The 25,069-nt window shown below is 37.6% G+C and overlaps 1 protein-coding gene across 10 annotated transcripts in view; it reads right to left on the minus strand.

The window, feature by feature from the left end:
• Positions 1 to 25,069, minus strand: part of GRM7 (glutamate metabotropic receptor 7) — an 820,225-nt gene that overhangs the window by 792,084 nt on the left and 3,072 nt on the right. The gene's annotated exons all lie outside the window — the stretch shown is intronic.

Genomic DNA, 25,069 nt, shown 5'->3' on the forward strand with positions numbered 1-25,069 from the left:
ATCTGTGTCTTTTTTCTCTTTCACTCTTACTCAGCCCCTGAATAACTGACAGAATTTATTCACAAGGTTGTGAGCATGTTTTACATGTTTGACTTATGTTTGTGGGAAAAAACAAAGATAATTGCCTCATAAGTCAAATATTATGTAAGAGAGGAATGAGATTAGAGATTGGATTAGGATTTGTGTTAGTGAGTTACTCAATAGCTAACCAATCACAGATATCACAGTATAGTGCAATGTGCAAATATGCTTTTAAACAATTTCCCTTGTATTATCTATTGTCTATAAGGACATCTTAGTTCAACCACACTCAACAGCTCTGCACTTAACTCCAGAGCTTCTAAATTAGAATCGGTCAGAAATAGGTACATGTCCCATTGCTTTGGTGACGTTTGAATGGATCTGCATCAAGCAATACAATTGTTAAGGTCACAGGCCTAGAATTCAGGCAGAGCTAGTGTCCAGTTCTGGTTGTTCCTACAACCTGATTGTGATCTAGGATGAAGTCTTAATTTTTTTGAACCTTGAAGATACTGGAATAATAATATTTCCTACTTCACAGGGTTGCAGTACGGGAAAAAAATCATTAGGATGATGTGCCTTTCACCCAGGAAATACTGATAAATGTTACTGATGCTATCATCATCTTTATTATGATAAATCGAGGACATATTGTCACATGGAAGTTCAATATTCCCAGGGTCGTACATACCTTTCCTTTCAAGACTCATATTGAACATGGGGCCCTAACACAATCACTTACATAATAATAAGTCATTATGCTTTTTTTTTTCTTCTGTAGCTAATTTTGGCATATTTCACCTCTGTCCATTTATGTCTTGGTGAAGCATATTCTTGTCACACACAGGATAAGCTGACTCCCAAAGAAAGGAACAATGTAATGTCAAGTGACAAAGACACTGAGTGAAGGCTTTTACCTCCTGGACTGTCCATGGTACAGCTCAAAGGACCTCGGGTTGGCAGCCCTGCGTTTACCTTGCCTGTCTGTAATAGGTGAAGGGACATGGTGCTTAGCATGTGGTCTGTGAAACAGAGGCAGCTGTAGATAAAATTATGATACAAACAAAATTGGCTTAAATTCTTCCTCCTTAGGTCTTTTACCTCATGTTCAGATGTTCAGGGAACTTTCCAGCCCTCTGTTCCTGCCAGGGACATGTTACATCTGCCTGGATAAGTAGGTCATCATTTATATCAAGAAAGCTCTTACTTGCAAGTAACAGGAGCCAGATATGGCTGATTGAAGCAGAAAGAAATTCTTTGAAAGGTTATTGGTTAGATCTCAATAATAAGAAGCAGACAAAACAATCAGAAGTCAAGGCTATCCTATTGAAATTACAGAATCATGCCAAAGTGATGTTATATGTCCTGGCTTGCCTTGCTGACTCAACAGGAACAGAACACAGGAGGCTGACCCCGGCACTGCTGCCCTTGCTTTTTCACATCACTTATTTCTAATTCAAAATCTAGGACATGGGTGTAATTGGCCAATTCTAGGTCACCTGACTGTCTTTCAGCTGTAAGGAACACTGAGAAAAAGAGTAAATGATGTATCTGATATTTTCACCTTGTATAATAGGAGGAAAGCTCTGCTTCTCACCAAAACTCACAAAGTGGAAAATTCACCGAATAAAAAAGGAATTTCTGATCAGATGCTTGGAAGTTAAAAACAACAATTAGAAACAAAGTCAGATATAGAATTACAGAATTAAATAGTGAAGAACAAAAATGTGGAGTGATTCAGACCTTAGTTCATATCTTGAGCAAGCTACTCAGTCTTGCTGAGCTAAAATTTCCCCTGAAGGAAAAAAATGTGTAAGATACCATCTACATACAAACTTGTAGTACAGAGTCAGTGAGATAATATACGAAAAGTGCCTGGCACATCCCAAGCATTCTATAAAACTATTATTACTTATTATATAATTTATTATAAAAATTAACAGGGAGAATAATAATAAGTGCTAATACTTTGCTAAGTATCACATTTTTTAATCTCAACTAAGCATTTGTTGATTCAACAAACATTCCACATATCAGAAAATAACCTGCTAGAAATAAAATTACAGACCCAAGATGGCGGAGTAGCTGAACGCTGTGCTTGCCTCATCCCATGAACACATCAAAATTATAACTAAATTATAGAACAATTAGCCTGGAGAACCATCTGAAATCTAGCTGAACAGAAGTTTTATACCTAAGGATATAAAGAAGCCAAGTCGAGACTGGTAGGAGGGGTGGAGACGTGTAACAAGCTGGTCCAACACCCACGTATGGTGGTTGAAAATAGGGAGAGATATCTCAAACACAGAGATTCCCATGAAGGAGCAAGGGACCCTAGTCCCCCAACACCAGGACCCTAGCCTGGAGGACTGCTCCCGGGAAGAGGAGCCTCCATAACATGTGGTTGTGAAAAACAGTGGGAATTCCGACTGTCTGGTTGGGACCAAAGGCTGCGGAAACCCAGATGTCCTCTTAAATACCGCACACAGACTCACTCGCTCGCAGGCAATCACCTTGGGCTCCAGCGGAGAGACAGTGACTTGGGAGGTGTCGCAGCCATAGGGGCATGGGGTGGGGTGGGCAGACTGAGGAGTGTGGCTTTGAGGCAGGGCTGGAGGACAGGCCCAATTTTCCCAGTGTGAGGTCCTCCTCCGATGCAGGACGCCATCTTTCCTGTGTTGAACCCGCCCCCACAGGCCAAATCTGAATCTGATTGGCCTGGTGAGCTCTGCTGCTCCACCTGGCTGACTCACTGGGATGCTGCCTCACCCAACTTGTCTGCAGCAGGAGGCTTTGTAAGCAGCTGAAACTTACGGGACTTGGGAGGTGGCAGCAGGCCTCAGAGACTGGCTTTTTGCAGACCTACCCCAGCCCCGATACTGGTGGCAGACATCCTCAGTTCACAGTAGAGCCTCTCCCACCCGTCTTCAGGTACAGCATGGGCAGCAGCCAACCATGGATTGCTTTCTAGCTCCTACCAGGTACTCCCGAGCCAGTCACAGGCAGTGGCTGACACTGGCCTGCACTGGAGCCCCTCCCAAGAGGCTCCAGACCAATATACCTGGAGGCTGGCCTCAGACCACAGCAGAACACCACCCAATTAGCCCCATAAACAGCACACAGAAATGGCAATTTCAACAGGCACCAGAGTCTGCTAGGGTGAATCTGTTCCCTGGGGTAAACTCCGCATACAGCAGGCCACAAGCTGTGGACGTGGACAAACCCCAAAGCTAGTCAGCCTGAAGGTCAGTCACACCCAATGACATGCCAAGAGCAATCAAGGCACAATTATAACAGGAGGGCACACACAATGCACACAAGGAACATTGCTGGAGCATCCAGAATAGGTGACCAGGGAAACTGTGCTAGGACTCAACAGGGCACCTACAACATAAGGCTACCTGGCAAGACTGGGAGACATAGTAGCCCTACCAAATACATAGAAACAAACAGAGATGCAGCCAAAATAAGGAAACAATGAAATATGTCCCAAATGAAAGAACAGGAGAAAAGCTCAGAAAAGAACTAAGCAAAATAGAGGCAAGCAACCTACCACATACAGAGTCTGAAACAATGATTATAAGGATGCTCAAGTAAATTAGTGAGAACTTCAAGAAAGAAACAAGTATAAAAAAGGACATGAAAACCATAATAAAGAACCAGTCAAAAGTGAAGAATACAATAATTGAAATGAAGAATGCACTAGAAGGAATCACTAGCAGACTAGATGTAGCAGAGGATTAAATCAGTAATTTGCAAAACAATATAGTACAAAACACCCAATCAGAACAACAAAAAGAAAAAAGAATCCAAAAGAAAAAATGAGGAGAGTTTTAGAGACCTCTGGGAAAACATCAAGCATAATAACATTTGTTTCATAGGGGTACCAGAAGGAGAAGAGAGAAAGCAAGCGATTGAGAATCTATTTGAAGAAATAATGATGGAAAACTTTCCTAAACTGCTGAAGGAAATAAATGTACAAGCCCAGAAAGCACAGAGAGACCCAAGGATGAACCGAAACAGGCCCACATTAAAACACATTATAATTAAAACGGCAAAGGTTAAAGACAAAGAGAGAATCCTAAAAGCAGCAAGAGAAAAACAGGTAGTTACTTACAAGGAAGCTCCCATAAGATTGTCAGCTGATTTCTCAACAGAAACTTTGCAGACCAGAAGTGATTCGCACAAAAAATTCCACATGATAAAAAGCAAGGACTTACAACCAAGATTATTCTACCCAGCAAGGTTATCATTTAAAATTGAAGGACATATAAAGAGCTTCCCAGACAAGAAAAAGCTAAAAGAGTTCATCACCACCAAACTAGTATTACTATAAGGAATATTAGAGGGACTTCTTTAAGATGGAAAAAAAATCAAAGATATGAATAATAAAATGGCCATAACTACATATCTTCATCAATTTTGCTTTCAATGTAAGTGGATTAAATGCTCCAATCAAAAATAGACGGTCGCTGAATAGATAGGAAAACAAAACCCTGACATATGCTGCCTACAAGAAAGTCCCTTCAGATTAAAAGACACGCATACACTGAAAGTAAAGGGATGAAAAAAAGTTATTTCACTTACAAATGCATGGGGAAGTGAAAAAATAGTAAAACTAAAATTTATTTAGTACACTATACTTTAATCATTGGAACCATTGAGAATTAAAGTGTTTATTTCTTGGTTAAAAAAAAGTTATTTCATGAAAATGGAAACAAAACAAAACAAAAGCTGGGTAGCAATAATTATACCAGATAAAATAGACTTTAAAACAAAGGCTATAACAAGCGACAAAGAAGGAACCAGTAATCCCACTTCCTGTTATTTATCTGAAGAAACCCAAAACACTACTTCAAGGAGACATGTGCATCTATATGTTTATTGCAGCATTGTTTACAATGGCCAAGATATGGAGGCAGTCTGGGTGTCCGTCGATAGAAGAATGGATAAAGAGGAGGTGGTACAGATATACAATAGAATATTGCTCAGCCATGGAAGGGAATAGGTTCTTGCCATCTGAGGCAGCATGGATGGACCTGGAGGGTATTATTCTGAGTGGAGTATGTCAGACAGTGAAAGACAGATGCAATGTGATTTTGCTTATATGTGGAATCTAAAGAACAAAATAAACACACAAAACAGAAACAGACTCACAGATACAGAGGACATTTCGATGGTTGCCAGATGAGAGGGGAGTTGGGATGGTAGGTTGAAAAGGCGAAGAGATTCAGAAGTACAAATTGGATGTTACAAAGTAGTAATGGGGGTGTAGGGTACAACATAAGGAATATAGTCAATGATATTGTGATAACTACATATGTTGTCAGGTGGGTACTAGATTTATCAGATTTATAGATGGGAGGTGGGTTGGGAGGCAGGGTGAAAAAGGTAAAGGGATTAAGAAGTACATATTGGTAGTTACAAAATAACCATGGGGATGTAAAGCATAAGGAATATAGTCAATAATATGGTAATAACTGCATATAGTGCCAGGTGGGTACTAGACTAGTCAGGGGGATCACTTCTTAAATTATATAAGTGTCTAACCATAAGCAATACATATTCCAAAATTAATACAAAATAATATTGAATGTCAACTACAACTGAAAAGTTAAACGGGGGAGGAAATAAGAGGTCCAAATTTCCAGGTATGAAACAAATAAGTCATGGGGATGTAATGTACAGCATAGGGAATACAGTCAGTAATACTGTGATAGCATGGTACGGTGTCAGGTGGTTGCTGGACTTATTATGGTGATCACTTCTTTAGGTATATAAGTGTTGAATAACTATTGTGTACCCCTGAAACTAATATAATACTGTATGCTAACTATACTTTTAATTAAAAAATCTTAAAATAAAAAACTAGCCTGTTAATATATTATTTTTAGAGAATAAAAAATCATCAAGGCTTAAAATGTATAAACAATATACCAAAAATCACTCAACTAAGAGGCGATGGAATAGTCCTCAGCCTTTAAAAAGCGAGATCTTGTCATTTTTGACAATGTAGATGAACCTGGAAGACATTATGCTAAGGGCAATAAGACAGACAGATAAAGAGAAATACTGCATGGTATCATTTATATATGTAAAGAAAAAACAAAATTAACAGAAACAGAGTAGAAAATGGTTAGCAGGGGGTGAGGGGTGGGAAAACAGGGAGAGGTTGGTAAGAGGGTGCAAACTTTCAGCTATAAGATGGTCTGAGGAGCTAATATAAAACATAATGATTATACTTGATAATACAGTATTATATAATTGAAATTTACTGAGGGAGTAAAACTTAAGTGTTCTCAAACAAAAAGAAATAAATATGTGAGGTGTTGGATGTGTTAATTAACTCGATTAGGAGAATCCTTTCACAACGGTATACATATATCAAATCATCATGATGTACAATTTAAATATTTTACAATTTTATTTATTAATTATACCTCAACAAAACTGAAAAAAAAAAAGTTAATGGAGGTGAGATTCCAGCCCAGGATTATCTAGCTCAAGAAACCACACTCTTAATCGTTACAACACAGCAATATAGGAAACATTAAATAAATCCTATTCATTGTAAATACAACTATAATGCTTATGTGGTACAATTTACTTCTAACTACAAGGGTATAAGGTGAGAATTCCTGCTACAGGAGTAAAAGCCCCTGTGAGCAGCTGTGGGGTAAATACAGAAGGGAAGGAGGTCTCTCATCTCCCAACCCAGAGTCTCCTCAAGTGGGTTGTTCTTCATACCACCTCCTTTATAATGTGAGAATGATGCCTTTCCCACATTTGCACTGGGTGTGAAAATCCATTTATATTTCCAGGTGTATACTGAACCTCCATTTAATTTCTCATCACCTTGGAGTTATCGTACCAAGCATCATTTATTCCATTCATATAAATTATCTAAGAATAGAAGTGAGGTCTATTGGAGGAGTCCAAACAGTTTTCTGAGTTGCCAAAGTCCTCCAGTATCAGAAGAAATTTTAGATTTCCTGATATACAAAAAAACAATGTTTGTAAGTAAACTGAATAATAAAATTACAACAAATATGATTAACCAAGTAGCTATTATAGGCTCAGCTAGATACCAGGCAGTTTATAAATATTACTATTCAGCCTTCTTCAGTCCTTCAAAGCATATAATATTGCATCTATTTTACATAAAAGAAAATTGTGTCCAAGCAGGTTAGTGATTTACCCAAGACCACACAGCTAGGCTATGAGAGAATAAGGACATGTTGTAACAGTCAAAATGGTGATGGGTGTCATAACTAGAAGATTATGGCTAATCAAATAAAAATATCCAAACTATCCTAATATATTGTTAGGATTTCTTTAGAATAACTTGGAATATAGTAGTTAGAGGGATTATAGTTTGTTGTGTTTTTTTTTTTTTTTTAATTTGCTGAGAATACAAATCTACTTTATTATTCTTGGTGACAAGAAGCTAACTACCCGATGAGGCAGCTTCTTTAAGGCATGGACAGCTCCAGGGGTGAAACGGGGTCACATCTTACTGCCTGCAATGCCATCTAGTTATATACCTTGGGGAATAAAGCAGAGTAAGTAACCACTGTTCTTGACAAATGGATACAATTTCAGTTTTTCAAAATGTACCAGATAGATTTGTCAAATGGCTTTGCCCATTTTGCCAATGTATGGCACACTACAAAAACATGCTGGGTCATTTAAAGGACTAAATTTCACCTCATTGATGCTGGGATCAATATAATTTGTGTTGGCATTTTGTCTCACACTAACTTTAAGGACTTTAAGGAGGCTGTGTGTTGGGGGGGTGAGGCGGGGGTGTCCCAAGTCTCCAAACCATGGGCTGATCACCTCTGCTTGACAGTATTTTCTGCTCATTTCCAGAGGGGACCAAAGATGAAGTCTTGAACTTCTCAGTCTACTCCCTCTACCTGACAATCCATACTAGCTAAGCTGATGGGATCAAGATACCCCATGCAGGAGTTCCAGAGTTTAAACTCCTAGCAATTTGGAAGGGACAGAAGCTAGCCCCAACTCCCATAACATCCCGCTACTGGCCACTAGCCTACCTTAAGCTGTTCTTGCTAACATCAGTATTTCATTCTAAAAATTATTTTTTTTTATCTGATGACAAGCATACAATCTCAAGTGTCATTTTTATTAATAAAACTACCACCAACGAACTGTGTTTTATGGATTTTTCTTCTGTAGACTCCATCTACCCTATGAAATCTCCCATTACTGCATCATGGAGGCTAAAATCCCTTTCAGAGGGAATAGGTTCTTTCCAAACATATGAAATAAAGATTTACATTCCCATATTGCCCCAAAGAAAATAAATTTGTTATAATATGCAAGAGAGTGACTGAAGATTTTCCCCATGCCTGTGTTCATTAAAGGGTTTTGAATAGATTTAATAATATTAAACAAGTCCTATATACATAAACTAAAAGTTAGTAAATTAAAAGAAAACAAATTGCATTTGTAGCAATAAAACAACATAAACACATTAATATATAAAAAGTTGTCATAAATTGATGAGAAAAACGAGTAAAGGTCATAAATTTACAAATAAAGACATATAAACAGCCAATCAATATAGGAAAATATGTTCAACCTCACTATTATTAATCAAAGAAATACAATTAAAATGATTTAGGTGTCATATTTTACTCATCGGAATTACCAAAAATGTTTTTTAAAATGATAATATTTATATTAGTGACAGTGTATAGAATCACATAGGATGTTAAATTTCTAGTGAAACAGTAAGGCATCGTAAACTTTCCAGAAGACAATATGTCAGTATGTACCAAAATTGACAAGCAGCCATTCACATTCTAGAAATCCATTCTAAGAAAATAAATGATCAAATACTCAAAGCCACATGAACAAGGAGGTTTCTTTCATTATTTAGAGAAGCAAAACAAGGGTAATCTAAATGATGAGCAGTAGGAGACTGGTTACATAAATCACAGGGTGCTGCTCAGCGATGAAAATGATGATACAGATTTTTATTAGGTGACATGGAATCATGTTCATAATATATTGCTGAGTAAAATATGTTACAGAATAATTTTATAGTTTGATCTAATTAGAGATATTTTATGCTTGTGATGTGTTGGTATGCATCTCCGTCACAAAAATGTCTCAAAAGAAATCCTCAAAAATGTTACAGAGGTGATTTATCAGAAATGGGATTTGGATTAATTTTACTTTTCTTTATATCGTCTCAGTTTTGGGAGTTACTGCAATGAATTTGTATTACTTTTACAATTGAAAATATTTTCATTTTCAATCAAGAGATTCAGATTCCTCTAATTGTCCAAATATTTTGTACCGTGCCTCAGAGTATTTGGGTAAAAGAAAAATCAGCTCTTTTTTGGTATCAATCTAGATTTACTTCCCACAAATTCATTACTTGAAATTGGTAAAAGTTGCACAGAATAAAATTGTTAGGATATCAGTATTACATTACTTTTTAAAATATTAGAGACTTTGGAATAATTTATTTTACAGTTTCCATCTGATCCCGAGGTGGGGTTGAGGTATTAGGATGAAGGGAAATAGATAGTAGTGATCTTGAACTAGGAAAGAGAACAAAAGGAAATTTTATTTATACTCTTTTTACAAGCTAGAAGCCCCCAAGTGTCAGTTTGTACTAATGAATATAGGCTGTGTGTGTGTGTGTTTGCTATACACACACACACACTTAATCCATCACCGTAGGCTAATCACTCTCTATGGCAGACAGGACCAACTGTTGACTCAAGACTTTAATTAGCTGCCCCAGATTATAGAGGCATCACTAGAACCAAGCCAGGGACAACATTCTCCTTCTCTGATTGCATCTGTCTATGTGTGGCCACATTGTTGGTTCTTTCTCAAGCAATGTGACCAGAAGTGATATGAATAGTTTTGATTTGAAAGATAATAAGTTGATATTTGAGCTGGCAACTTTCTCACCTTTACTTTTTAAGCCAAATGTAGAAGTCACATAATCAAGGTAGTGGGTTCCTAAATCACTGAGGAGAAAACTGAGCCCCAAACAACCAAACCCATGCTGAACTACTTACTGAGTAAGAAGTGAACTTCCACTGTGTCACCTTATGGAGATTTAAGATCTCTTAGTGTTCAACTAATGATTTTTTTTTTCTTTAGACCTCAGTTGACTTATCTGTAAAATGAAGTATTTGAACAGGATCAGTTCTAAGTTTCTTCCAGTGCTTATATTTTTATCTTATTTTTTAAATTCTCGGAAACACTCCACATATTGCTTACCTTTTAAGTTAGTCAGTAAGTCTACCTTTTCCCCACAAAGTCAGGTTCTTCAAGTTATGGAGAAGTCATAGCCGACTGTTACTTTGCTTTGAAATATGAGTTCAAATATGAGATGAGAAGAGGTGAGGGGACCCAGAGAAATGATTTTGACAAAGAGGAGTGAGAGAGAGCATGCTGAAGAATGTTTATTAATAAAGAATTCAGACAGGAGAAATGGATGGGTGATATCTAACAGATTTCTTCAAAGGCGTTTCAGAAAGAAAAAAATTGTGAAAATGTGGAAAGAAGAAAAAAAATAGCAAAGACATGAAATGCCTTTTGATCCCCAAATGGATTTTATTTCAAACAGATTTATATTGCTTATATATGTACCATAAAACTTCTCTGTCCACTTCTTCCAGAATTTTCTAAAGTCTGACAGAACATCTGCAGAGAAAGGATGTCATTCCAGGATAATCAACTGCAAGTTACTAAATTAAGATCAAAATGTCTTCAACCTTGAACAGTTTTCAAAGAGTTTTTAGAAGAAAGAAACTCTCTAGGGGGTAGTATAATTATATAATTGTACCCTTTCTAAGAGGCTATTTACAGATAAGTAATGTTTCCCCACTATTCTCTAAAGTAAAATATACTAAATAAAACAGAGTTTGTGGGTGTTTGTTTGGGATAATTGGGAGGAAATCTGTGCAGACACTGCTAGCTGCCTAGTCAATCAGCACTCTCTCCTTTTTCCTTACTATCTGAGCCCTGGTTTAGGGGATACTGTCATCCTTAAGGCTGAAGTGGCCAGTTAAAACCCCTAGCTGATGAGGCTAAGTGGAAGTCTGCTGAAGATATGTGGCAAATAACTTGCTCCCTGATTTAGACACTGCTTCATCCCTCCCTCCCTCTCTCCCTCCTTTCTCTTTCTTCCTGCCTGAATGGTTGGAACACTAAGAGATTCAGCAGCCACCTTGCAACTAAGGGGATCCCAGAGACATGCTAGAGATGTGGGAGCTGGAAGAAGGAAGGAACCTATCCCTGTTGACATGCTTCAGTAGCTGAATTAACACTAGAGGGACCATCTCCAAACTTCCTGTTACATGTGTGAAAAGTGAGATAAATCTCTTATTCACTTCCTATTAGTTCAACCCAACTCACTACCAATAGATATGGAATTCTAGCCTCGAGTTCCTAGAACCGTTCTCAGCATCCCATAGTCAAACACCCATTCTAGTCTCCCGATAATCAGTCTTGCTTAGGGTAGATGTGTGGGGAGGACTGGTTCTTCTGGAAGGTCTGATACTCAGACCCACCGAAAAAATGAGTAATATATTTATGTCCACTCAGCCTTCCATCTACACTCAGAGGCCAATCCCTCCAGGAAGCCTTCACTGGCAACCACTTTTACTCCTCTCTATAAACAGAATGGTTAGGAGTATGGGGTCTGGATCAGACTTTCTAGATTTGAATTCTTAATCTTGCAACATAGCAGTTTAGGACTTGGCCAAATTAATTAATTTCTCTAGTCTCCCCTACAAAATGGGGATGCTAAGTAGCTCCTGCATACTTTATTGAAAGGATGAAATGAGCTAATGCAGGTAAAGTCCTTGTACTCTTTCTTGGGTCAATCACATGTAGCTATTATTGTTACTTTGGTCAATTTAAGGTAGAGCCCGTTTGCCCTCCGATGGTTCTCTGTGCCCATCCTGTCCATCACGTGCACAATCTCATACTGCAGAATTTTAGGTGTTTTCTATAAATAAGTGGTTCTCAAAGTGTCGTCCCTGGGCCAGTAACATCAGCAACACCTGGAAAATGGTGAGAAATGTAAAACCTGCTGATTCAGAAACTCTGGGAGAGGAGTCCAGGAATCTGTCTTTTAACAAGACTCTCAGGCTGGTACCACTCTGATGTATAATCGAGGTTGAGGACAACTGAGAACATCCGGTTCAGACTCTCCTAGAGGCTGTTCACCAAAAATAGAGTTTCCAGGACTTTAAAACTGTCCAGTTGGAGAAGGGGTCCAGGAAACCACCTGGTTAGCATGCCTGCCACAATTCTTTAGCACACTCATGTCTGAAAATCCTTGCCCTTTTTAAGTTGTGGTTCACTGGTCTCTTTTCCCAGTGGACACTACTTCCTTGCAAGGAAGGACTGTGAAGATTTGTTGTTGTTTGTATTATTATTATTGTTGTTATTATTATTATTGTATTTCTAGAATCTCTAATGCATAGTGCAGTCTCAGACACAAAGTAGTTGCTCATTAAACAGGTGTCCCAGACATCTTAGTAGAGCTCCAAGATTAATTCCTTCAGAAGAAGTACTTACACACTCACAAAGAAAGTTTAATTCCTTGAATTTCTTTGCATTTTCTTAGTTTTGATAGTTCTGAATAATACATATTTTTTTATTTTAATTTTGTGTGTCAGTCCGTGTTTACCATCTTCAATCACACAGAAACAGGTAAATATGATTAAATATTTATTTTTCAAACTTCACAAAAGTAAATAGGCATAAGGGAAATTTAAATAATTAAATTTCAAATGATTTTTTTGGTATGTTTGCAAATCCATACTTCTGATGCTATTAAAGATTAAAACTGTACTAAGATTTCTGGAACACTCTGTATGGGTGTTAAATGAATTCAGTTCTGTACAAAGCAGAAGAAATATTTTCTTCAGCAAATATTTCTTCAGATATAAAATCACAACCACAAATCTACAAAAAAGCAAGTAATTGAACTAAATCTGATTGCCTATTTTCTTATGTTTGTGTGTGTGTCTGTTAATTTCATTGTTACTTGCTAGCAGAACCCAAAATTTATATACACCCAAAATTTATATACACAGAGGATGCCAAAAACATGTATACACATTTTAAGAAAGGTTAAAAAACTATTTAAATTGTAATACTCAATATATACCGATAACAAAAGATGAATACAAGTCATATTTAACTTATGCAGTTATAAGAGGTGCTCAAAGTGGTTACTATCAGCGTAATTTTAATACAGTTTTTTCCTTGCTCAAAATGTGTATACGTTTTTTTGGCACCCACACACACACATAAAGGGTGCCCATATATATGTATATATATATTTCCTCAATTTAAAATTATTTATGTACATAAACAATTATGTATGAATAACTTAAATTTATAGGTAACAACTGTTCATATACATATGAGCAATTTTAAATTGAGGAAAGCATATCCAGTGGCCTATTATTTTTCCCATAAGCTGTAAAGGAACACCACTTTCTACACTTCACAGTGGAATGTCAGTCTAACTCATGAGTTATTTAATGAGTATATGTGAAAAGCCATTTCTTTAGCCAGTGACTTACAGGGCGATGCTAGGCCCTAGTACCCTTGTCAGGAGCGGATCCATTGGAGAGATAAGAAGGTACCTGTTTGGTTTGTACAAAGCAGGAGTGGTTGGGGATGGCAGGTTGCTGCAGGCCGACGATACATCATGTCCATATGTATGTCATACCAACAAGTCTATGATTGCACCTACTTCCCATATCCAAATTTGTACCATTAATTCCAGGAAAAACTAGTAAGATCCAATGTGCTGCTCTGCCAGGGCATCAAGATGCCTGTGAGTTAATGTGAGGATGTCTTTGTCTAGTCAGTGTGGGACCAGCTATGCTCTCGGCACCAAACCCCTCCTCCATACCAGGCAAGACCGTCCAAAGCTTCTCTGACTGCTGTCGGAGCGTCTATGGGAGGGGCACTCACTCCACTATGAGGTGTGTGACCCAAAATGCCTTTGCACATGGTAAGTATTCAGTATATGTTGAATGAATGAATGAATGAATGAATGAATGAATGAATGAACTGGTATCATCAAACAGACCTCATACTTATCTGAGAAAAATAGGCTGGAATTCCTCCCTACCCCTCCTCATCCCTGTAAGCTTGCAATAAGAAAATTGTAAAAATTACAACTGAGGAAATTACAGAAACTGCCTAGTCCACTCTCACAGAGTTATGCAACTTTAATTTAGTGGGGAAAATCACGGATTTTAGAGTCAGAGACCCCTGAATTCAAGTTCCACTTTTATCATATTTTAATGGACAAATAATCACTTCTGAGGCTCTATTCCATATGTGTATTATTAGGTATCATAATACAGTGGTACCTCGGTTTTCGAAGGTAATCTGTTTTGGAAGACCGTTCAAGTTCTGAAACATTCGAAAACAGCCAACAGCTAGGCCTCAGGATCTTGCACTCAGGGGAAGCTGCGTGACATGTTCGACTTCCGAGGTGTGTTCAAAAACCGAAGCATTTACCTCCGGGTTTATGGCGTTCGTAAACCGAAATGTTCGTCAACGGAGACATTTGAAAACCGAGGTACTACTGTAATACAGATTTTTACCATATGACTGTCAAGGAATTAAATGACAAAATTTATTTGCAATGGTCAGCAAAGTATCTTGCACCTAGTATGTTAGCTAATTAATATTAATAGGGGAGAGATAAAAACAAGACTCAGGGGACTGACTCTTACCCCAGTGGTCCCAGTGGTCCCAATGACTTTCTTCCAGACAGCCTAGTCTCTTCAATTAAGACTAAGGAGAAGAATATGAACAAATTAGGATAAACACTTTGAAAATCGTTTTATTCCTCCTGAGTGAATGGGTTACTCAAATAAAACAATTGATGAGTTCAGCAGAAATCCTTTATGTTAGTTCATAGAAACTAATGTATCATAGAAAACCAATTTATGGCTCTTAGATGCACCTTCCCATCCAGCCCACCCCTACCAGGATCAAATGATATAATTGTAAATGGGAAAGTCAACAACAAATAATCAACAAGCTAAGTTCAAAGCTACTGAAGCTTCATAGGTTTGATAGAGAAAACTCAGGTTTATTATTATATGTTAGAACAGGTAATATGAAGCACTTCATCTAAAAAAAAGTTACCTGAAGGTTCAGAACCTCTATAATAATCCTATAAACATAACCAGCATGAAATTTATTTAGAAAGCTTTCTTTTTCTATATAAACTTTAATGTACTATTGCTGAGCACATTTCAACAAACCTCAAATAAATAACCACAGAAGTCCTATCAGAAAAAAACAAAACAAAACAAAAAATATATATATAGTTAGAAGCTACAGGACATAATGGATGAGTAAGACCTTATACTTGACCTCAAATATATTAACATTAAATAGACTGGATGAATCATGTACAGAACATAAGAATACTAAAAGGCCAAGGTTAAGTACCAAAAGGAACATGTAGGGGATTCATAAGAAGGACATAAAATAATAGTTAGTTGATTCCAGAAAGTCTGAAGGGAATAGGTTCCCTTCTCTCCCTTCTTGTAATGAGGTGAGGGGAATAGAGGGATATGGGGATTGAGAATCTTCTCTACTCTTATTGGAGTAGCTAAAATATTTTCTTACCAGGAAGTGGTACAATATTTAAGGGCTCTTGAGGTCAGAGAAATAAGGGTTTGAAAATATGGCTTCATCTCTTACCATGTTTCAAGTTGCTTATCTTTTCAACTCTGCAGTATCTTTGTCTATAAAATGGGGATGCTAAAGCCTCCTACCTGAGTGTGAGAACAACATGATATAGTGCATATACAGGGCTAAGCTCGGTGCCTGGCACATAGAAGGTGCTCAGGATGGTTAACGGAGTGACAATAATGGTAACGTTGATGGTGGCAGTAGTCAGATGGATTCCCCTCCCAGAACTGGCTCTGACTGGGGGTACAGTTGAATGAGCCCTAGATTCAGGAGGCTTTATAGACATGTAATGCTTGACAAATATGTACTGGTTGTCCAAATGATTGTGTGCAATCTAATAAAAGGAAGAGCCTCAGATTTGCTCTATTACTTAATAATATTAGTAGAGGTAGTAGTCACGAAAGCTAAAATTTATTAAGTGCTTACTGCATGCCAAACAATGCGCTGAATGCTTTAAAAGGATTTAGTCATTTATTACTCACAACAGTGCTATGCAATAGATCCTAATATTATTCCTTTTTTTCAGATGTATAATAAGGCTCAGGGAGTTTACAATAAGCACCTAAGATCACACTGTCAGTGTTTGATGGCAATGAGTTCAAATTCAGTCTTTCTGACTTTGTTGCTAATCATTAAGTACACAATTAAGCATTTTACCCGTTGCTTGATTCGCCTTCTAAGGCTTGACTATTTCACTCTGTCCCCTGGGTGAAGAAGGGAGAAAACTCTCTCTCCTTGACCCTGCTTGGCCTCAACATCCAACCTCCCTTCTCAAAACAGGGATCATTGAAATAAGCAGCAATAAATGCCGTGCACTAGTAAAGACACCTTGATGGCTAGGGGTCAGTTACCAGTGGAAGCAAAAGCTCTGTTGACAACCCTACCCTTGTACAGACACATGACAGGAAAGAGGTTTGAGGAATAATAGAATATGGCATTGGAAAGAGTGACAGAACCGGCATGATGATGATGATGATGATGATGATGATGATGATGATGATGGAGATGACGATGATAATAAATAGACCTCCATGTGCTGTAGGCATTGCATTAAGTGCTTGGCAAGGAAAAGCTCATTTAACCTTGAAAACAGTCCTCTGGGGATGGAGTATCATTATCATCATTTCACAGAAGGGAATACTGAGGCCCAGGGAATCGGGTAAATTGCCCAAGCTTACGTGGTGAGCAAGAGGGAAGCAGAGATCTGAAATATACCCAGCACCTACAGTCTTAACCATTATGCTATATACTGCCTCACGAAGACAGAAACATTCCAGTGATCTTTCCCCGTAACCCACTCCTGCACTCCAAATTTAAACAAGTCCAAGAGAAAGAGAGAGCAAGCTTGGAGGTTGGAAGCTGAGGTAGTGCCTGCCAATCATTTCAAAACAATGTCCTTTGCTCATAAGATACAGTTCTTGTGATATCTTTCTCAACCAACTATCAAGAAACAGGGAGCAAAGATTGGAGTGCAAGTATGTCCTTACTTATGTGGAAGATGGGACAGCAAATTTGACATTAGGCTTAACTGTTCCAGAAAATGTGGTCCCAGTAGGCATCCACACTAGCAGATTCCTCCCCGGCAACCCAAAAGCAATATTTCACTGTCATGTTGTGTTTCGTAGTTCCACTCTACTCATGCCTGTCACTCATCCTCTGGCCTCTTCCTTTCTCCACTTCTGTACAGGAACACACAAAGTCTATGCTCTCTGATGTGAGAAGGTTGTATTATGAGAAGGAGCCATGGTGCCTCAATGTTTTGTATTTTTTTTCATCTTAATTCTATTATGCCAACTCTACTGAACTTAATTATAGTGAATACAAAATTACACAATTACCCTCTGTGCTGTTCTTCACATGCTATATTTTGATAAAATTTACTACATTGTGCTCTCCCCCTGAACACTAGAAATAGATGTGTGTTGATACAAAATTTGTCATAATTACAATTATAATATAGTTTACATAATGATAGCGTTACAATGAAATTATAGATGCATAGAGACAACATGGCCATGCATTTTTTTAAATATAAGTACATGCTTAGACAAGTATCTGGTAGCCAGATAAACAAGGAACAGAATTTTGGTGAAACTACAAAGGCTGTTTAAGGATTTGCAAATAACTAAGGGGAGCTCAAAATCAGTAAGATAAAATTTCCCTGGACATGTTTTCAATTGCAGAGTTAATGAAAGATGTGAAATGCCTGGCAAAATTTTTCAAAGTAGCTCACCATGTGGATATTATATACATATTGCACTGAACTCAATAGTTCCCAATTACTTCTAATTAAAGAGGTACCCTATCACAATGAACTTAAACCTTACAAAATGTGGTTATGGCTACAATATCAGAGTGAAACACAGGACATTGAAATGTTTACTCTAACTAAATGCTTGTAGTTATGGTGTCCTGACTAAAATAATTGCATCACAAATGCTACTAAAATGATACGACACCATTTTGTTCACTTTTACTGTGAAAACAAACTACAGTTGACCCTTCAATAACATGGGTTTGAGTTGCACAGTTCCACTTTTATGCAGATATTTTTCAGTAAATATATGTTGGCCTTTCGTATCCATGGGTTTACACCTGTGGATTCAACCAACCACAGAATGAAAACAGTAGTTTTGATCTGCTATTGGGAGTCTGTGGGTGTGGAGGGCTGATTGTATACATTGTCCTACACCATATATAGAAGGGACTTGGGTGTCCACAGATTTTGGTATCTGCAGGGTTCCTGGAACCAATCCTCCACAGACATCAAGGATCCACTGATTTTTGGAGTCTGAAGTTATGTGCAGACTTTCAACAGTGCAAAGGGGTTGGTGCGCCTAATCCCCATGTTGTTTAACTATACAGAATTGTTTTTCATTTCAGATCATTATTTTTTAACTAATAGTTATTCAATGTTTTGAGAACACACAGTGTCAATTGCATTACCTCATTTAATCTTTATAATGACACTTTCATGTAATCATTTTTAGTATCTTCATTTTATTAAAATGTACCTCTAGTCTAGACCTTTCTTCAGAACTGCAAACTTGTATATATACTTGTGTATTCAATATCTCTACCTAGATGTCAAGAAAACATCTCAAGTTTTGTATGTCCAAAACTGATCTTTTATCCCCAAAAGTGCTTCTCCCAGAGCCTTTTCCATTTCAGGTGATAGTAACTTCACCTTTCCAGTTGCCCAGGCCCCAAATCTTGGATTCACGCCTGTCCCACTTCTTCCTTCCACACCTCTTGGAAATGTTCTTGCAACCTTCCAAATGTGCCACTTCTTGGAACATCTGCTGCTAACCTCCTGGCGCAAACCGCCATCTATGTTGCAAACACCAGTAATTGCTTCCCGATTTTCTCCCTGATTCCACTCTTTCCCTCTACCCTAAATACCACAGATGGAGTTAATATTTTAAAACAAGAGGCAGATCATGTCACACCTCTGCTACAATCCTACCACTGGCTGCCTGTGGTTAGAGTAAAAGATAAAATGCTTGTGATGACCTCCAAGGACCTCCCCCATCACTTCTCTGACCTTAAGCCCTGCTGCCCCTTCCTCTCCAATGACTTACTCAGCCATCATGGCCTCCTTTATATCCCTCCAACCTGCCAGGCATACGCATATTTCTGCCTTAGAGTTTTGACACTGGCCACACCTGCTCTCAGGGAGTGGTCGTCCCCAAATCCACTCTGACAACTTCCTCACTTCAAGTCTTTGGGCAAATATCACCCTATGAAATCCACCCTGACTACCTATTTAGAATGAGAACCCACCTGTACACCCTACAGCACTCCCAGTCCAATATTTTTCAGTGCTTCTGATTCTTTTCCATATAGCATAGCACTCGTCAACGTCTAACATACCATAGGAGTTATTTATAACAACCATCTGTTTCCACATGACAGTGCAAGCTGAGAGAGAGAGAGAAAGAGAGAGACAGACAGACAGACAGAGAGAGAGCTCTTGTCTATTTTATTCACTGATATGTCCAAGCATGTAGAACAGTACACAGGGGGATGCCTAATAAATATTTCTGGGAAAAATAAAAGATAAGGAAACTACTCGTTAAGCTCAAAAATTTAAGTAACTTCCTTAAGGTTCTGCAGATAGAAAAGGATCACAACAGAACTCAGAACTCAAACTTATAGCTGACTAACCTTAAAGCCCAGTTCTCTTCTCTCAGCCTCTCTGCTATCTTAGGTCCATGGAATTCACGATTTGCCTTAATCAGTGCCATGGAAATTCTCATTCCACTGAATAGCATCCCTAAAGTGTTCTCTTTCTCTCTCTCTGTACATACATTTTCCATTTAAACCAAAGAAAGAGAAAAGTTGAATCCAGCGTGATCGTAGTAATTTTATAGCAAATTTAGCAATAGTGACATTTAGGCAATAATATTTAATGATAGCATAATAATAATGAACTAATAACTTATAAATGTATTGAACACTCATTACATGCTAAACTCCATGCTAAAATATTTCCACACATATTCCATTCAATCCTTACAATGATTCTATCAGGCAGGTATATTTTACTATCCCCGTTTCAAAGATAAGGAAATTGATGAGAGGTTGGTACTTGCTTGATCAGAGTCAGACAGGTAATAAGTGCTTGGTATATTAATTTAAATTCAGGTCTAACTCCACAATTTGATTCTTAACTCCTACATGAAAATTCTGGTTAAGTCCTTTGATAGAAGTGTGTTTCCTACTAGAAAACATCCCCCATTATGTCTGCTTGTACTAATACCTTCAGAACATAGTCCATTTAAAAACATGATAAAAATGTTTTAATAGTATTTTAACAAATAGGAATATATACATCTAAACAGTAATGGACAAGAGCAGGCTGAGCCCTTTAAAGTGGCTTCCTTGCTATTTTCCATCAAGGCTAAGAGAATCAGCAGCCGCAAAATGGAGAAAACACAACACCCAGAGATAGAGAATTCTGTAAATGACCAATTATAAAACTATTATACTGCAGCACTTTTATAGCAACAGGCAAAATAATCCATTAAGTTGAAAATCCTCCTACCCCTCATTCTACGGCCCACACAAACATTAATGTGTTTATTGGGCTGCATTTCCTGTGCTGTCAACTTGACTTTCAACAATTGTATTAATACAGTCCTCTCACTTTGCCCATATACCTGAAAGATGGGTTTTCCCACTTGAGGTTTGTAGAAAGAGTGGAGTGAATGAAACAAAGTTCAGGAGGAGCCATCATAATCTACAATGACGGGCACTGAATCAGGACAAAGAGAAACATATTTTCTCATTTATTTGAATGAAAAGCCTACTATATGTTTATTGCTTGCACACAGGGCTACCCAGTGAACAACAGAGAATAAGCACCTTTCATTTGGAAGTAAAAGATTTGTGTGTTCAAGTTAACATGGACCTACAGATTTAATCTTATTTTGGAACTAAAATGAAATAGTATTTCTTTCTGTAAACAGATGTGATTAAGCAATCAGCAACTTTGATTTCTCTAAGCCACTACTACTTCAGGGTAGGTCCATCTATAATTATTTTAAGCATTTCTGCATTTGTGCAACAACTGAGCAGTATGCTTAGTTAACAACCTGGGTAGTGCCAGACAAATCTAAGGTTGAATCTACACTTTGACACTTATCTGCTATGTGATTTGGGGTTCTGTGAATCACTTTCTTCAGCTATATAACAGGGATGACAATATGCCCTTTGCAGGACTGAAAAACTGAAGTATTTATAGTACATAGAATAGTGGCCCATTGTGAGGATTCAAATTATTAAAATTATGGCCACTACTACTAGTTGAAAAGAAATTAGAACTTCTGATCTCCTAAAAGGAGATACATGTCCTGTATCATTGTAATCTCATATATTTTATTTTTGACCTTATAATCTCCCTCCAAGAAATGTTTAGTAGTAAATATAGTTAAAAGGAGCTTACCTGTCAAACATGGAAATACCAAAATATTAACTGTGCTGGCACAGTACTCTTCTCAGATAGATATTTATCCGCAAAAAAGTTTTATTGTTCTATGTTTTTATTAGGTGCATAAAACATATATTTGTTGTGCCAATGGCAAAAGACCCATTAATTAATTAGTCTGACTATATGTTGCATAAATGTCCTCTTAAATAGTAATCATATGTGCATTTCAGTTGTTGGGAAAATGTGTTTACAGCTTTTTTTTTTTGCCTATTTAAAGTAAAAGGGGGTAAGAAGTAGAGTTAGGCTTGATGCTGACTGTAGAGTGACCCAGCAGTTTAATGTACTTTGTATTCCATTATGCCATGAAAATGCTTCTGTGCCCTGGGGACACGAACAAAAGATTTGCTTTAATGAAAGGAACCAAGTATGATTCTGAAGCTTCCAAATAGAAGGCCTATAGGCTGTAGTTTACATCAGAAAGTGTTTGCTCTCTCTCTCAACTGCATCCAGATGGGAAAGATGTGAACACAAATGCTTAAAACTAAAACAGTGAATGTTGGGAGCAGTGGGAAAGGGTGTGAAGTTTGGAGCATCCCCAACCTTGGTTAGAAGGATTATATCTAAAGTAAAGAAAATATCAGATATTATTTTTCAGTTGAATGCCAGTCAGAGAACCTTACATAAACAGGAAATCAGCTGTTTTCGTTATGATGTTTCAATTGCATATGGCTGAAAAAAAAAAAAAAAAAAACCCTCAAAGTAGTGTAAGGAAATCTTAACAAGCAAACAACAACAAAAGTAATAGAACTTCAGGGATGCAGTTAGATTTCAGACCTAGTTGATTGGGGAGTTCCAGCTCTCACCCTCACTGGCCCTACTGACCACAGCAGGACTTTCTTCTACAGAAATTCTCTTCTTGTGTTGAATGACCACTGGGAGTCCCAGAGTCACATCTCCCCAGCTTAGAAATTCCAGAGAAAAGAGACAATTTCCCCATTTTTCTCTGACAGAAAAGTCTTGGGGAGGATTCTGATAGGCCTAGCTAAGGTCAGATGCCTACACCTGAACCAATCATCTGCTTTGCTTGAGCCCATCAGATGATTCACCCCTGGCGTTAGGAAGGAGGCACTATGTCATTATTTGTCAGTTTCCCAAAAGAAAAGCCTGGTGTTTTTGCAAGATGAAAGGGGATAGGACACGGGATAATGAAAGCTTTATCTGTCACTATAAACTCCACAGTTCTTACTCCCTGCCCTGTGTCATATAACCACGTGGTAAGCTGACCTAGAAGGTCATTTTCCTTATCACCAGCCTTAATATATATAACTAAGCAGCACACTGGTAAGAGAAAAAGGGAAATGTCTGATTATGGGAAATCAGCTACACTAATATTAACTAAGATGCCTGTGTGAAAAAATATCCTTAAAATATCCCCCAAACTCACTCAAATGTTCAAAGTGGGAGCTGAAAACACAATTTCATGGGTTTTTTACAAAAGCAGGTTTTCTACAAGCTAAACTATGACACAAAGAGATTAGAGACTTCTAGAAACTACATTTTTTTTAAAAGAAAAAAAAAAATCAGGTGAGGAAAATGAGGCCTTGAAAAATTAAGTGACTTAGTTAGGGTAACACAGCTAATTAATGGCAGGATTGAGATGATGACACACTTTGTGTAATCTGGCTATGGTCTTTTAAATCCATGACAAAAATCTATCTATGTAAAAAAATAGAGCATTTATGATTTGTTAATCTCTAAATGTTTATAAAGTTGAATTAAAAGCATCCTCTATTTCAATGATTCTTGAAGAAAACCTTGCCCAAATGCATCCTAATAGTATGAGTATGTACAATAAAATACACGTGGAGGTATCTTCAAATATAGTACGTGCCTATCTCTATTCCATCCCTCTCTGCTCTTTTAAAAAAATGCCCCTTTAAAAATTGCCCACTCACCATCTGTTAGGTAAATTTCCTGAGACACAGTAAATGTGGAGGCAGAGATCGTTATAGAGATTATTCCAAGTGGCACTGACACCTATATTTATGAAATTTTAAAAAGAGTAGGTTAGAGTCGCTTTTAAAAAAAAATCCATTATAGTAATATCACACCATACCAGGTACCCAGTTCTAGCCAATTACATAAGATAGATAAATAGATAGACGGTAGACAGATAATAAGAAAGAAAGAAAATAAGAAAGAAAACTAGGCACTTATATATAAAATGTTGCCAAGAGTTTGAGATAATATTCAGGCTTCAATGGAGAGAAAGAAAACATCTACAAATTTACAAATATATTTCACTTATGGTACAAGGTCCACACGTTTAGATTTCCAATATGCTCCAGCAAGGGTCAATTTGACCACTTTTTCCATCTAGTTGCTTCTGAGGGAACAATCCTGAAACAGATGCCATTCAATTCCAAATCTATATCTTAAGCCATGACACTACACATGAAATATTGTTCATTCAGAGTCAGGATGTAGCAAGAGTAATTTATACTCTCAGAGTATTTGCTCTCAAGTCTATAACAGGAAAGCCTTGAATAAAAATGTTCCCATTACTTTCCACTATAATATATCTTACTTAGAGCCCATAAAACAGTGGTCAGGGGAGATTTAGCCTCTGGGCACCCTATTACAATATAAACTCTCCACTTTAAGCCATCCTCACTCTGATTATTTTTTTAAATATGTTACTCATAGTCCATATTAATTTACATTTAATCTTTCTCAGCATTAGGGAGTATTATTTTGTACAGACTCAGTAACAAATCTCCAGAAATTCCTCCCCATGCTTCTTTGAGGCTGAAAATGCATTACAGGGCAGTTGCAGTGACTTAATTGTAGTTGGCGGAGCCCTGGCCACACACTAATTTCATTAACATCAAATTCCTGAATTTGAAAGACCCACTGGATATGGTCCCTGTCCTGTGACATGTTACTTAACCGATTCAGGGTGCATATAGAGGAGAGAGAGAGAGAAGACTTGCTCGGCGTTATCTTTGGCCTGTACGCCAGTACAACAACAACAAGAACAAACATGAGAATTTGAAGTCATAGACACTATTTACATCTGAGTAGTCATTCTTGCCCAGGTCCTGACTGTCAGGGAAGAACTTCTTTCCAGGCTTTGCTGGCAGCAGCAGCATTTGTTACATCTATCTCATTGCTCCCTCCTGCCGTCCCAGTGCTTAGCTCCCCCTGCTTTTAAGTCACTAAGTATTCCTTTCCTCTAGCCTAGAAGCTTATCTCACTATACATTTTTATCTCAAATGATAGGCTTGGCATGCTCCCCACAGCAACCCACAGGGACAGGGAAAAGAGAACTCAAATCTCTGGAGCGCTAAGAATTCAATCATTTAGAGGAGTTACTTT

This window comes from Rhinolophus sinicus, chromosome 5 (assembly GCF_057876585.1).
Source record: "Rhinolophus sinicus isolate RSI-liver-muscle chromosome 5, RSI-T2T, whole genome shotgun sequence".
NCBI classification, from domain to species: domain Eukaryota; kingdom Metazoa; phylum Chordata; class Mammalia; order Chiroptera; family Rhinolophidae; genus Rhinolophus; species Rhinolophus sinicus.